General features: G+C 38.0%; 1 pseudogene across 1 annotated transcript in view; it reads right to left on the reverse strand.

Annotated features, from left to right (window-relative positions):
* The window catches only part of LOC308513977 (polycomb group RING finger protein 6-like), a 50,947-nt pseudogene extending 43,764 nt beyond the window's left edge, over positions 1 to 7,183 (reverse strand). The window contains exon 1 of the transcript in view: positions 6,789 to 7,183. The product of the transcript in view is annotated as a polycomb group RING finger protein 6-like (transcript). The remainder of the gene's footprint in view (positions 1 to 6,788) is intronic.
* Between the last annotated feature and the right edge of the window lie 5,627 nt (positions 7,184 to 12,810).

Here is a 12,810-nt window from a genome sequence, read left to right on the forward strand (position 1 = left end):
TGCAACTATAGTAAAACAAAGACTTATATTTTTGATATTTATTTTATATATTTAAATGCCATTTAACAACGAAAAATCAACCCAAAAAATGAGTTAGTGTGTCACCTCTGACATGCGTGTCCTACGTTCTCCATCACTGCCATAGACCATCATATCTACTTAGGTCAACTAGCCTGCATTGCTGCATCACCTCTTGCATGGGGAATTTCCTTGAGAGTTTCTATCGCTCCAACAAGTGATGTTCAGAAATGATTTCTACCTGACATGGTAGGTCAAGAACCATTTTTCTTCTCAGAAAGTTTTCTACATGCCCAATAGTTGCTTTTTATGGAGAGGCATAGGACAGTAGTTGCTGAAGGCACCTGCCCCTTCCTTGACATTTCCAAACAACTCTGAGCCCTGGGTGTTTACTTAAACACATCCTTGCTTAAAGGACACTTCAGACACATGTGTTTTCTCAGGGATGCTTACCCTGCTGATTGTATCTAATAGTGAATTTTAGTTCAAGCTGTGGTTACAATAAAGGCCTAAGGAGTCAGACAATCAAGGCTGCTTAGTCCCTAAAGCCAAATAGCCCCTTAGCCTTCTCTTTCACAAAAACTGTGTCAGAGTAATCTATTCATCCATAGCTCAGGGTCTGGTGGTCAGTCCAAGCAAGTGGTTCCCTCTGTGAGGAACCAGGAATGTAACAAAACACAATGGAACCCTTGAAAACTAAGAGTAAGAAAATGAAAGTAACTGTGCAATAAGTCATTGGAGCTTGTTTGGGATTTCCAAGTTCAAGGGAACTACTTCTCAGCTAAGGAATTCACTATCTCAGTTATGCTTCTTAGGAATGTGAGTATGTTTTCCAGTGGAAAAATAAGCCAACTTCTGAAAGTAAGGGGGGAAAAAAAGGTTTTTCCTGTATTTGTCCAAGAGCAAAGTTATTACTTTTTTATTATTTTTTTATTTTTTTAACTCTTCTTCTATATGATTTATTTATTTTTTAATAATTAAATCTTTATTGTTTCGATTATTACATTTGTTCCTCTTTTTTCTCCCCCATATCTCCCCTCCACCCAGTTCCCACCTCACCCTCCACCCTCACTCCCCACCCACTGTCCTCATCCATAGGTGCACGATTTTTGTTCAGTCTCTTCCTGCATCCCCCACCCCCAATTCCCCCCCAAGAATAGTCATTCCCTTTCTATGCCCCTGATTCTATTATAATCACCAGTTCATTCTGTTCATCAGATTATTTATTCACTTGATTTTTAGATTCACTTGTTGATAGATGTGTATTTGTACTTCATAATTTGTATCTTTACCTTTTTCTTCTTCTTCCTCTTCTTAAAGGATACCTTTCAGCATTTCATATAATACTGGTTTGGTGGTGATGAACTCCTTTAGCTTTTCCTTATCTGTGAAGCTCTTTATCTGACATTCAATTCTGAATGATAGCTTTGCTGGATAAAGTAATCTTGGTTGTAGGTTCTTGGCATTCATCACTTTGAATATTTCTTGCTACTCCCTTCTGGCCTGCAAAGTTTCTGTTGAGAAATCAGCTGACATTCGTATGGGTACTCCCTTGTAGGTAACTGACTTTCTTTCTCTTGCTGCTTTTAAGATTCTCTCTTTGTCTTTTGCTCTTGGCATTTTAATTATGATGTGTCTTGGTGTGGTCCTCTTTGGATTCCTTTTGTTTGGGGTTCTCTGCACTTCCTGGAGTTGTAAGTCTATTTCTTTCACCAGGTAGGGGAAGTTTTCTGTCATTATTTCTTCAAAGAGGTTTTCAATATCTTGCTCTCTCTCTTCTTCTGGCACTCCTATAATTTGGATGTTGGTACGCTTGAAGCTGTCCCAGAGGCTCCTTACACTATCTTTGTATTTTTGGATTCTTTCTTCATTTTGCTTTTCTGGTTGGGTGTTTTTTGCTTCTTCGTATTTCAAATCATTGACTTGATTCTTGTGATCCTCTAGTCTGCTGTTGGGAGTCTGTATAATATCCTCCATTTCAGTCAGTGTATGCTTAATTTCCTGTTGGTCCTTTATCATAACATTGAGGGTCTGACTAGATTTCTTGAGGATCTCACTACATTTATCAGCGGTCTCACCAGTCTTTTCGAGGGTCTTACTAAATTTATCAACGGCTTCTAGAAAGTTCTTGAAAAGCCTTAAAAGTGTGGTTTTGAACTCTATATCCAGTAGTTTGCTTTCCTCCATTTCTGTCATTTGTGTCCTTTTTCTTTGTCTCCTCATTTTTTATGCTTCCCTGTGTTGATAAAGTGGTTTTCTGTGCTAAGGGTCCTCTAGGGCCCTGTGGTTCAGCCTCCCCAATTACCTGAGGAGGACACTCTTGGTGCACCCGCTTGTGGTCTTTGTGCCCAGTCTTGTTGTAGTTAAGCCTTTGTTGTTGTAGGTATCACTGGGAGGAATTGGCCTCCAGGCCAATTGGCTGTGAGAATCAGCTGTGTCTGCAGTGGGAGAACTTCTGTGCTGGAGACAACCCTTCGGGGCAAGACTTGCTTCAATGGGGCTTTGGTGCTCACTGAGTCTGCCCCCTGAGTATGTCCTTTATATATCCAAGGATCTGCAAACTGGATGGTTCCACTCTGACCTCTGAGCACACTAGCTCCAGGATCTCTAGGGAGGTGCTAATCTAGCCTCTCCTGGAGGCTATCCAGCAAAAGCCTCCGAGTAGGGATTGGGTGGGGTGGGTCCTATGGGATCAAGAGGACAGGGCTAGCAGTTATGGCTGCTCTCAGAGGCCCCACTTCTTAGTGTCCCTGCAATCACTGCAAGCACCTCCGAGAGAAAGCTGCCCTCGAGTTCTGACCTATGCCAGGAAGTCCCACTTCTCCCGTATGAGTCTGGATCCCCAGAGACTCACCCGGAACTGGAGCTCAGAACCTGAGTCTCCCTCCTGATTGAAAACTACAACCGCTCCCTCAGCCACCAACCTGCTCCACATGTGCCTCTGTACTTTAGTATTTTACTTCTGCACTGCACCTTCTCTGAGTCTCAATATGTTTTTCTCTTTCCTTCTAGTTGTAGAATTTCTACTCAGCCAGCCTTCCTGTGGTTCTGGATGATGTCCGTTCCATCTTTTAGTTGTATTTTTGAAGTGGTTGTGCGAGGCAGCAATCTCTGGTATTTACCTATACCGCCATCTTGGTTTCCCTCCAAAGTTTTTACATATATTACTAAAAGGTATGTTATGGTAATCAGGAACTTGATTATTTTAAAGGGATAAATTACTTAATACTGTTGTATAATAATACTGTTTAATAATAATATACAGTGGGGCCTTGACTTACGAGTTTTTTTGAGATACGAGCCATCTCTCTGGTGATTTTTTGCTTTGAGTTGCAAGCTCAAAAATATTCGGGTTATGAGCCAGTTTCAGATACCCCACTGCTAGTTGGCGCAGCGAACGTCCCAGTGATTTGACATACGAGTAATTTGAGTTATGAGCTCCATTACAGAACAAATTAAACTTGTAGGTCAAGGCCCCACTGTAATGTGTTTGACTACCTCCCCAGGGTGCAAAATTTAAGATGTGCTACTCTTCTTATGATGGAAAATTTATACTTAAGGTATATGGGAAGCTGTGTGAAATAAAGAAATAATAATTATATTCTATTTACATATGCACATTCAATATATTCCAATATGCTTTCATTTACAACTAATTGTTATAAGTTATAATATTGTGAAATATTGTGTTTTGCAGAAAGGACAGGATGCCATGTTATTTACATTATAATCAAATCAATAACCATATCATTTTAAATTTCTTCTCATTTGGAGACAGTCACTGTTTTGTTATAATACATTTTTAAAAAGTTACATCTCCTGAGGGATCCATAGAAAGGACTCTGATTTATTTTAAGCTACATATCTCTAAGAATAAGCTTTCAGATCATCCCCTAAAATTGGATAGAAATTATTAGAACTCTACAGAGTATCTAAATGTATAGAAATGCTGGCAAGAAAAATCAGGAGAAAAAGAAGTTGATTATAGGACTAGATGAACTAAAAATAATTATAGTTTTGGTAATTATTATTCTCATGGTAATATGTTTGTTTGAATGAATCCAATGAAAATCTGATTTCTTCATAATGGGACATAAGTCAGTTTCCAATGATAGTTTTTTGGGTTTTTTTTGTGTGTGTGTTTTAAATGAAATGTTACATTCTTTTTTTTTTTAACATATTTTATTGATTTTTTAAAGAGAGGAAGGGAGAGAGACAGAGAGCCAGAAACATCGATGAGAGAGAAACATTGATCAGCTGCCTCCTGCACATCTCCCACTGGGGATGTGCCCGCAACCAAGGTACATGCCCTTGACCGGAATCGAACCTGGGACCTTTCAGTCCTCAGGCCGACACTCTATCCACTGAGCCAAACCGGTTTTGGCTCCAATTATAGTTTTATTAAGAAAATTTGCTGAAATATCATGTCTGAAAGAGAGACATGCCAGGACTCTGGATGTCACCAGAAGCTCTAAGGAATAAGATGGACTTTGAAGCTGATAAGCCGCTTAGATAAATAGCCTGGTACCTGGCTTTGTCATGTGGTTCATGGCAGTCTTTCCAGGAAAGGAACGAAGGTTGCTTTCCTGAGGGATGGCATGAAAGAAACCTCAGGACACTTGTAGGAACCTCAACTTGAGGAATGCACCCCAATTCTACAGGAATCCAGGCAAAGCCTGATGGCAACTGTGTGGCTTGGCTTCTTTGCCCTAGGAGTAAACTTTCCCATGAGATTCCAGCAAAGCATATTTTAAAAACAAAAATAGCCTGTGTAATCAACTGTTATTCTTGTTGTGTTTATGCAAACAATTGGGCCAAATTACAACTAGACTTACTATAGTAAGTAAATTAGTCTTTCATAAAAATACAGGTGATTTTAGGGAGAAAAATTGCTTCAACAGGAAATTACTACAAACTATTCTAACTTTTGCCCAATAATACTGAATTTTATTACACAGTTTGTCTCCACCAATTTATAATCCCTACATGCACCTCAGGAGTACTACCTCTAGGCACCACTGCCACCCGCTCTGTGCCCAGGCCTCATTGTCTCTCTGACAGAGAGCAAGGATCTCTTGGCTCTGAGAGAAACCTTCAACCTGCCTCAGCACGAAGCAGTTACAAAAGAAATCCAGCATCCCCTTTTCCTGAAAGAATTCAGAGCCAAGATCCTTGAGGGAATACAGTAGGCAGTTAGACAGACGTGAGCAGAGCAAGGATTCTAGGCCAACTAGAGGAGAAATAGGTAGAACTCTGAGACATACTTTTCACCATTCCAAATGCTCTGAAGCTGGGAATAGAGGAGCCTGTGTAGAACTAACCTTTCCTCAAACTAATTAGATGGAATTTATGGTTTTCATGTAATAGAAGGTATAGAGATCAAAAAAAGAAAGTGAAATAGAGAAACTAAAAGGGTATGTGTAAGTTACAGAAGGTGTGTTTAAGTTGCAGAGGATCTGTACAATTAAAGAAGAACTGGAGTTGAGGAAGTAAAAATTGTAGGAAGGGATATAAAGAAATGAATATAACAGGAAGAAAGGAAAATAGAGTAGGAATACTTAAGAATAATTGTAAAAGTTATAAGAATGTTTATAAAAGTCATAGAACATTTGTAAAGAGAAATCTTAAAAGGAACTATAAATACACTGAATCATAAATCTAATAGAGCACCTGAATTAATCTGAAAAGTAACCATATTATTTTAAATCTTAGAACTCATATATTTATGTGAATACGGGGTTAAGTTTTTCTTAAAGTTTTGTTTGCAGGGCCTCTACGAAGTAATTGGTAAGGTAACTCAGCTGAGTCCAGCAAGCAGAACCAATAACCATGGTCAGACCAACCCACCAGGAGTTAAAGCATCATCTCATCACCTGACAATAGCTGATGTCTACAGACCCCAGGACTGCACATAGCTACATTCCTCACCCTAGTCACTTCCCCTTTATAATCCTGTCCCCTACACCTTGCTAGAAGGCAAGATTTGAAAGGTATTAACCTTCCCTTTCAAAAAAACAGGTGTCAGAGTAATCTATTCATCCATCACTCAGGGTCTTTTGGTCAGTCCCAGCAGCTTTTCCTGAAACTTGAAGAAACTTTTTTCCCCAGTTGCTTAAGGCAGTGGTTCTCAACCTTGGCTGCACACTAGGATCACCTGGGAATCTTTTTAAAATCCTGATTTCTGGGTATCATCCTCTGGAAATTCTGCTTCTTTGTTACTAATGTTGTGGCCCCACCCATAACAAAGAAACAGAATTTCCGGAGGATGAGGCCCAGAAATCAGGATTTTAAAAAGATTCCCAGGTGATTCTAATGTGCAGCCGAGGTTGAGAACCACTAGCTTAAGGTATCCCGTGCCTTCATTAGCACCAATAAATTCTAGTAATAAACACATATCAAGTTCAGGTGGAATCTAAAACACTGTAAGGCTTTCTTACAGTGGTTCTCAACCTTCTGGCCCTTTAAATACAGTTCCTCATGTTGTGACCCAACCATAAAATTATTTTCGTTGCTACATCATAACTGTAATGTTGCTACTGTTATGAATCGTAGTGTAAATTTCTGATATGCAGGATGGTCTTAGGCGACTCTTGTGAAAGGGTCGTTCGACCGCCAAAAGGGTCGTGATCCACAGGTTGAGAACCGCTGATTTCATAGATCTCCTTTTGCTTGAAGGGACTGGCTACAGAAAAGCAGGTTGAGTAACTTCTATACCTCTTTTTAAAAACTCATGCATTTGCTTTTTTTCCTCTTTCTTCTAGAATGCTTACTAATTTGTACACTATGATTTGTAACTGTCGGTCCAACCTTAGGTTATAAAGAGGTTGTGTCTGATGAACTACTGTGCTGCATTTTGGACATCTGTTGCTATAGTAAAAATGTCTTATAATGCAGCTTTTTCAACATATACTAAGACATTCTGTATTTGTAGTTGCATCTGTTAAGTAACCTTTGCAAATGAAAGACAAGATGAATGGGGTTAGTTCAGAGGGATTAATCTGCTCTTAAGTGCTCTTCCTTATCCTGTGATGTGGCCGATCCCCTCCAGCCTCAGCAAGAAGTGGCTCATCTCTTTCTCTTCCTCCCACTTCTCTTTTTCTCCAGCTTCTCATCCTTCCAACTCCTTATCCTCCTCCTGGAAAGGGACCCTCAAGCTGACCAGCATGTGCTCTGACTTACCTCAGGGGGCCAAGAGCATGGGTTGTCAGGAGCTCCTACCTCTGGCAAAGGTGGTGGACCCACTCATCCACTGTGGGCACCAGGGTGAGGGCAGAAGAGAAAATGAGCTGTGTGTGTGGAGGGGTGGAGGATGGGGGAGCATCGCTGTGGTTCCCTCCTCCTTGGCAGCTGTTGCGTTCTTGAATATATTTTGAGATCAAATTCTGCTCTTAAACTTTCCTTATAATTAAAACTTGTGGTAATAGCACAGCAGTAAACAGGCTGCCATCAAGGAAAATGTCGTCATGAGACATTCATGACCAGTTTCTTTCAAATTACTGGAGGGTGAGTAGTTCATGAATATATCTATTTTGTGACCAAAGTTTGGGAAGAGAAGGGTGTGGATACATTTTCTTATTGACACTAATAAAAATGAAAATGCTTTCTTGAAGTGTTTGTTGTTATGTGTTGTATTTAATTTCCCCATAGAAGATGATTTATAGAAGACGAACCAAAGATTGTTTCCAATATGAATCCTAGGACCCCTAAGGGAATGGTGTTCAATTTCCCCTTGGGAGCCAAGATTAATTACCCCAGCCAGCACAGTATCTCCCTTCTTTACTGTTGATTCAGAGGCCCAAGAAGTACAAAATGGCTGGATGGCAGTCTTATTTCCAGTTTGATAAAATCATTGTTGCATCTCCTGGTAGAACAGTTCCTCACTTTGTACAATGACTTCCAGGCCAGCAGAACATAAGGTCATAGGAGGAGGAAACAAATTTTGCTACTGGGTTCCTAGGGGCAATAGTGAGTAGTGACACATTTTCACCCCTTGATTCCTGCACTTGTGAATCCTGGTTACTGGAGAGACAGCACCATTTATTGCATGCTGATCCCAAGGGCATGTACCTAGGTTGCAGGCTGGTACCTCAGTTCAGGCTCATTCCCTGGCCTTACTTGTGTCCAGGTGAATGCAGGAGGCAATCAATTGAGGTGTCCCTCTCAAATTGATGTTTCTTGCTCTCTGTCTCCTTTCCATGTTTCCACACTTTTTAAAAATCAAGGAAAAAATATCTTCAGCAAAGATTAACAACAACGACAAAAATAAAAAAATAATGTCAATTTATTTAGTTTACCCTAAACCATGTTTGGGTCTTTGAACTGCTAATCATCTTCTCCACCTTGCTACCTGCTAGTAAACATTCCCTTTAAATTTCACAGAAAAGGATTCAAAATTTTCTGATCTTAAATATATGTTGACAATAAGTGTAGTATTTAATTGTACTACATAAGTCAATGACCTTTATGCACACATGAAAGTTGCTATCTATGATGTCTATGTAATAATTATTAAAAATGTCTTCAAGATCTCTTTTTATTATAATCTTGTGGAAAATGATGAAACTGAAAGTGGGTTGATGGAACTTTGGTAGCAATTTCCATAATAATAATGAAATGTATAACCTTGTTTAACAACTAAAAGTTTAGTAATATGAAATCTTCACAATATTATCTATACCTTAATGTATATCTTTCATAGATCTAATTTATTCATTTGTTTTGTATTGTATTGCCTGCCTGCCCCCGCAGAATATAAAAATTATAATGTGGGATGATGTCTTTCCTGTTTCCTGCAAAGTCCCCAGTACTTAAAACCCAGCCCATGGGATAGTTGGAGGAAATGATGTTTGAAATATTGAATAAGTACATAAATAAACCTCATTAGATCTGGAAAACCAATGAAATCGAACCCATCACAAAATCAGCAGATGGCATAGATTTCCTGGTTCTGTTTCTTCACCATTCAAGTGCTTCTTAACTAATATTCATGTGCTCAATTCCAATTACTGCCTTAGACTGGGTGAATGAATAGCTGTCATCAATAGGCTCCAAAACATACAGTGACTCATACATAATCTAAATTTCCTACTGCTTTTTAAACAGTACTGATATGTCTGAGGAGCCTCCTCCATGCTGTTATCCAGTGAAGAAGGCTGATTACAAGTATGACATGTTAAACATGTGGCTTCCAAGATTGCCTAGGAATCATGGCCATTCCAGACAGCAGGGAGAAGGTGGATATATGGGGGATCATGTGTGTGGGATATTTTGTGGATGGGAATGTAATTTTCGCTCACAAAACATTGATAAACATTATTCACTTTGCCACACCATCCGTAAGGGAGTCTGAAAAACATAGTCACTCTATTGCGCAGAAGTAGAGGACATTCATTTAGGACAGGGATATTGGAGGGCACTCAGTAACCTTTCAATTAAAAAGCCAACATGATATTGTAAAACAAAAAAAAGTTCCTATGTTTAGGAGGCAGTCATGCTTGTTCAAGTCACTGGTAATTTCACATGCCCTTACACAAGTCTTGCATTTGTTTCTGTATTTCTTCATAAATTCTAAATAATTCACGTTCCCACTAAATATTCCTGACTTCACAAAAGTATAATTGATTTTGCATTGTAGCATTTGTAGCTGCCTTGTGTATATATTCCTGGTATACTTTGCTGATAAGTTCTGATTTAGCTTCTATAATATTTCTCCGTGATTATATTTAGTTATTTGTTCTAGGATTGGGTGTGGTCTTTGAACTAGAAATAATTATAATAAATTATTTATGTAAATTGAATTGCATCAACAAATATACTTGATATCTGAGGCTCTTATTGATAAATGACAAATAACAACAGGGTTATGTAAAGGTTTTTCCTCCCAGCAATTACTATTCAAAATTTAAAATATTTGCATTTAGGTGTATGTTCCAAGGAGATAAAAATACACACTGGTGTAAAATAATCCCTCTCAGATTTGCATGTTTAGTGTACTTCACCATTTAGTCAGTGGCACAAATGAAAATTTGCAGCAGGTATCAAGATAAGTGGACAACATTTGTGTTTATGTAGTGGCTGACTGTAAGGAATACTATAGGTATTCATGAAATGTGTGTGTCTTAACAGAACTGTTCGGTTTAGCACTGGAATTACAGTACAAATAAAATGCACTATTCTTTTGTGAAGGTCTCTGGAACCACATCTCAAAACAGAATTTTGGTTGTACTTTCTGAAATTATGATGAAAATATTTATGGAAAGCATCATAAATGGATGTCCATCTGCAACTGTTTCACTATAAAGCTTTTATTGAGGCTCAACATTAGAAACATTCTTACAACGATGTCCATTGTAATAAAGATCTCCATTCTAGTTGTGGCAACAGGAATATTCATCTTAGGAGTGCTAGGAAATGGATTCATCGGACTGGTGAACTGCATCGAATGGGCCAAGACTGGGAAAGTTTCTTCAGTTGATTTCATCCTGACCAGCTTGGCTATGACCAGAATCATTCAACTGTTGCTAACTCTATTGGATTCATTTATAATAGGGCTAGCTCAACATCTGTATGCTACTGGTAAACTAGCAAAGGTGGTTACTATTCTTTGGGCACTAACTAATCAACTGACTATCTGGTTTGCCACCTCCCTCAGCATTTTCTACTTGCTTAAGATCGCCAATTTCTCCCACTCCTTTTTCATGTGGCTGAAGTGGAGAGTCAACAGGGTGGTTCTTCTGCTTTTCCTGGGGTCTTTCTTCCTACTGCCTCTCAATATCTTAATGCATGATGCTAAGAGTGAATTTTGGTTGCGTACCTACAGGGTACATGAAATAAATATGACTTTGCAGTTAGAGGTAGATGAAATGTTCTATCGCAAAATTCTTGTTCTTCTTACTTTGACCTACATTATCCCCTTTATCCTGTCCCTGATCTCTTTGCTTCTTTTATTTCTGTCCTTGGTGAGACACACCAAGAATTTTCAGCTCAACCTGACGGGCTCAAGCACAGAGGCCCATAGAAGGGCCATGAAAATGGTGACAGCCTTCCTCCTGCTCTTCATCATTTACATTATTTCCATTCTAACAGCAAGTTGGATCTTCACTAATTTACAGACATATCAGGTCAAGATGTTTGTCATGATGATTTTGAATACCTTTCCCTCAGGCCACTCATTTATTATAATTTTGGGAAACATCAAGCTAAGACAGATCGCCTTGAGACTACTCAGGCAATTAAATTCTCTGAGAAAAGCACAACTTTAACTTTATAAACAGAATTTGAAATAACTTTGTGCATTCTATGGGAAAATAACTTAATAGAAAGCCTTCAGCATTTCTTTATATCAGGTTTTTTAAACAGCACTAAAATTTCTCTACAACATGCCTTTTAAGTAATTATATTTTCTTAATGTGATATGACATAATATTTGCCTGAAGGATATGTCTCCAGTGTATTAACAGTTCTGGTAACAGTAGAGTATTTGAGACTTGATTAAGTATGGTTATAAAAGTCTATAATGAAATGTTGATAAATGTATAAACAATATACAATGCAATATGAATAACCATATATAGAATTACAGTTACCTAAAGGGGAAAAGAAACACAAAATTTTCAATCTGAAGATAAGTTTGAAATTAGGATATAAAAAGAATTGTAAATGTTAAGTGTAATAATAATTTATATAAATACTAATATAAATATAAATATTAGTGTGATGCTTCTAATGTTGGAAAGGATCTGTAGAAATGGCAATTTTCATGTTGTAGTTCTTGGATTATGATTTGTAAAACAACTTTGTACAAGAGTATGGCATTATGAATTTAAGGTGAAGATTCATATGCTAAGACCCATTTATTGTACTGGTTTTTATACTAGAGAATTTTTCATACAAGTGTAACATAATGTATATGCAAAAATGTGCATATTACTACTGTTTGTAATGGCTGAAATTGAGGAGTCATATAAATGCCCATTAGTTATAAAATGGACAAATAAATCATGGCATACAGACATAATAGAATACTTTGGGAAAATGTAAGAACAAGCTGAATAAAACCTAAAAGCCCTCGCTGACTGCAGTGGAATGTGTATTAATGAGTGGGGGTCAGGCATAAATAAGGACAATTTGTGCTCTGCAGATGAGCCTCTCAATATTGCCAATATCTGGCTTTAACTCAGAGACTGTTTTGTTGGATAAGGATAAAGTTCTATCATTTCTCACAAGCCCTGTCTGTAGTTTCCAAAGTTGGCCAAATGTTTACAGTTCAGTGTAAAATATCAAGAGTAGTCATATTTTTAAAATATCTTGATGTATAGTATGATTTTTAACACCAAGAGAAGTTCAATAAATATGAATGAAAGTCTGAATTATTAGAGAGCAAAACAAGAGGTTTTGAATCCATATGATTTTGGATTCTCTGAACCTCATTTTCTTATTGACAAAGAAGACAGTCATTCCAGGACAATAAACCCATGAGGTATTCTACAAGCAATGTGTGTTTGGGAACGTGCAAATGATGAATTGATAAATAAATATAAATTATCAGCATCTAGCACTCAGCAGTTGTGACTTTGCTGGTTTCACCCAGGAAACTTGAATGCTTTGGATATCAAAAGCCTTGGATAAACTACGGAAATGTCCCATCAGTCTTTCTTCATCACACCTCAGTAGTGATGATCTTAGTGCTCCCCAAACTCCAACTACTAATGTAGGTGTTTGCTGTATGTTAGAGTTCCAGGCATTGAATTTTTTAATGGTATTGATAACAACTGAAATTGGTTAACAAATTGG

Source organism: Myotis nattereri, assembly GCF_964212035.1.
Source record: "Myotis nattereri genome assembly, chromosome: 2".
In the NCBI taxonomy this organism is placed as follows: Eukaryota; Metazoa; Chordata; class Mammalia; order Chiroptera; family Vespertilionidae; genus Myotis; species Myotis nattereri.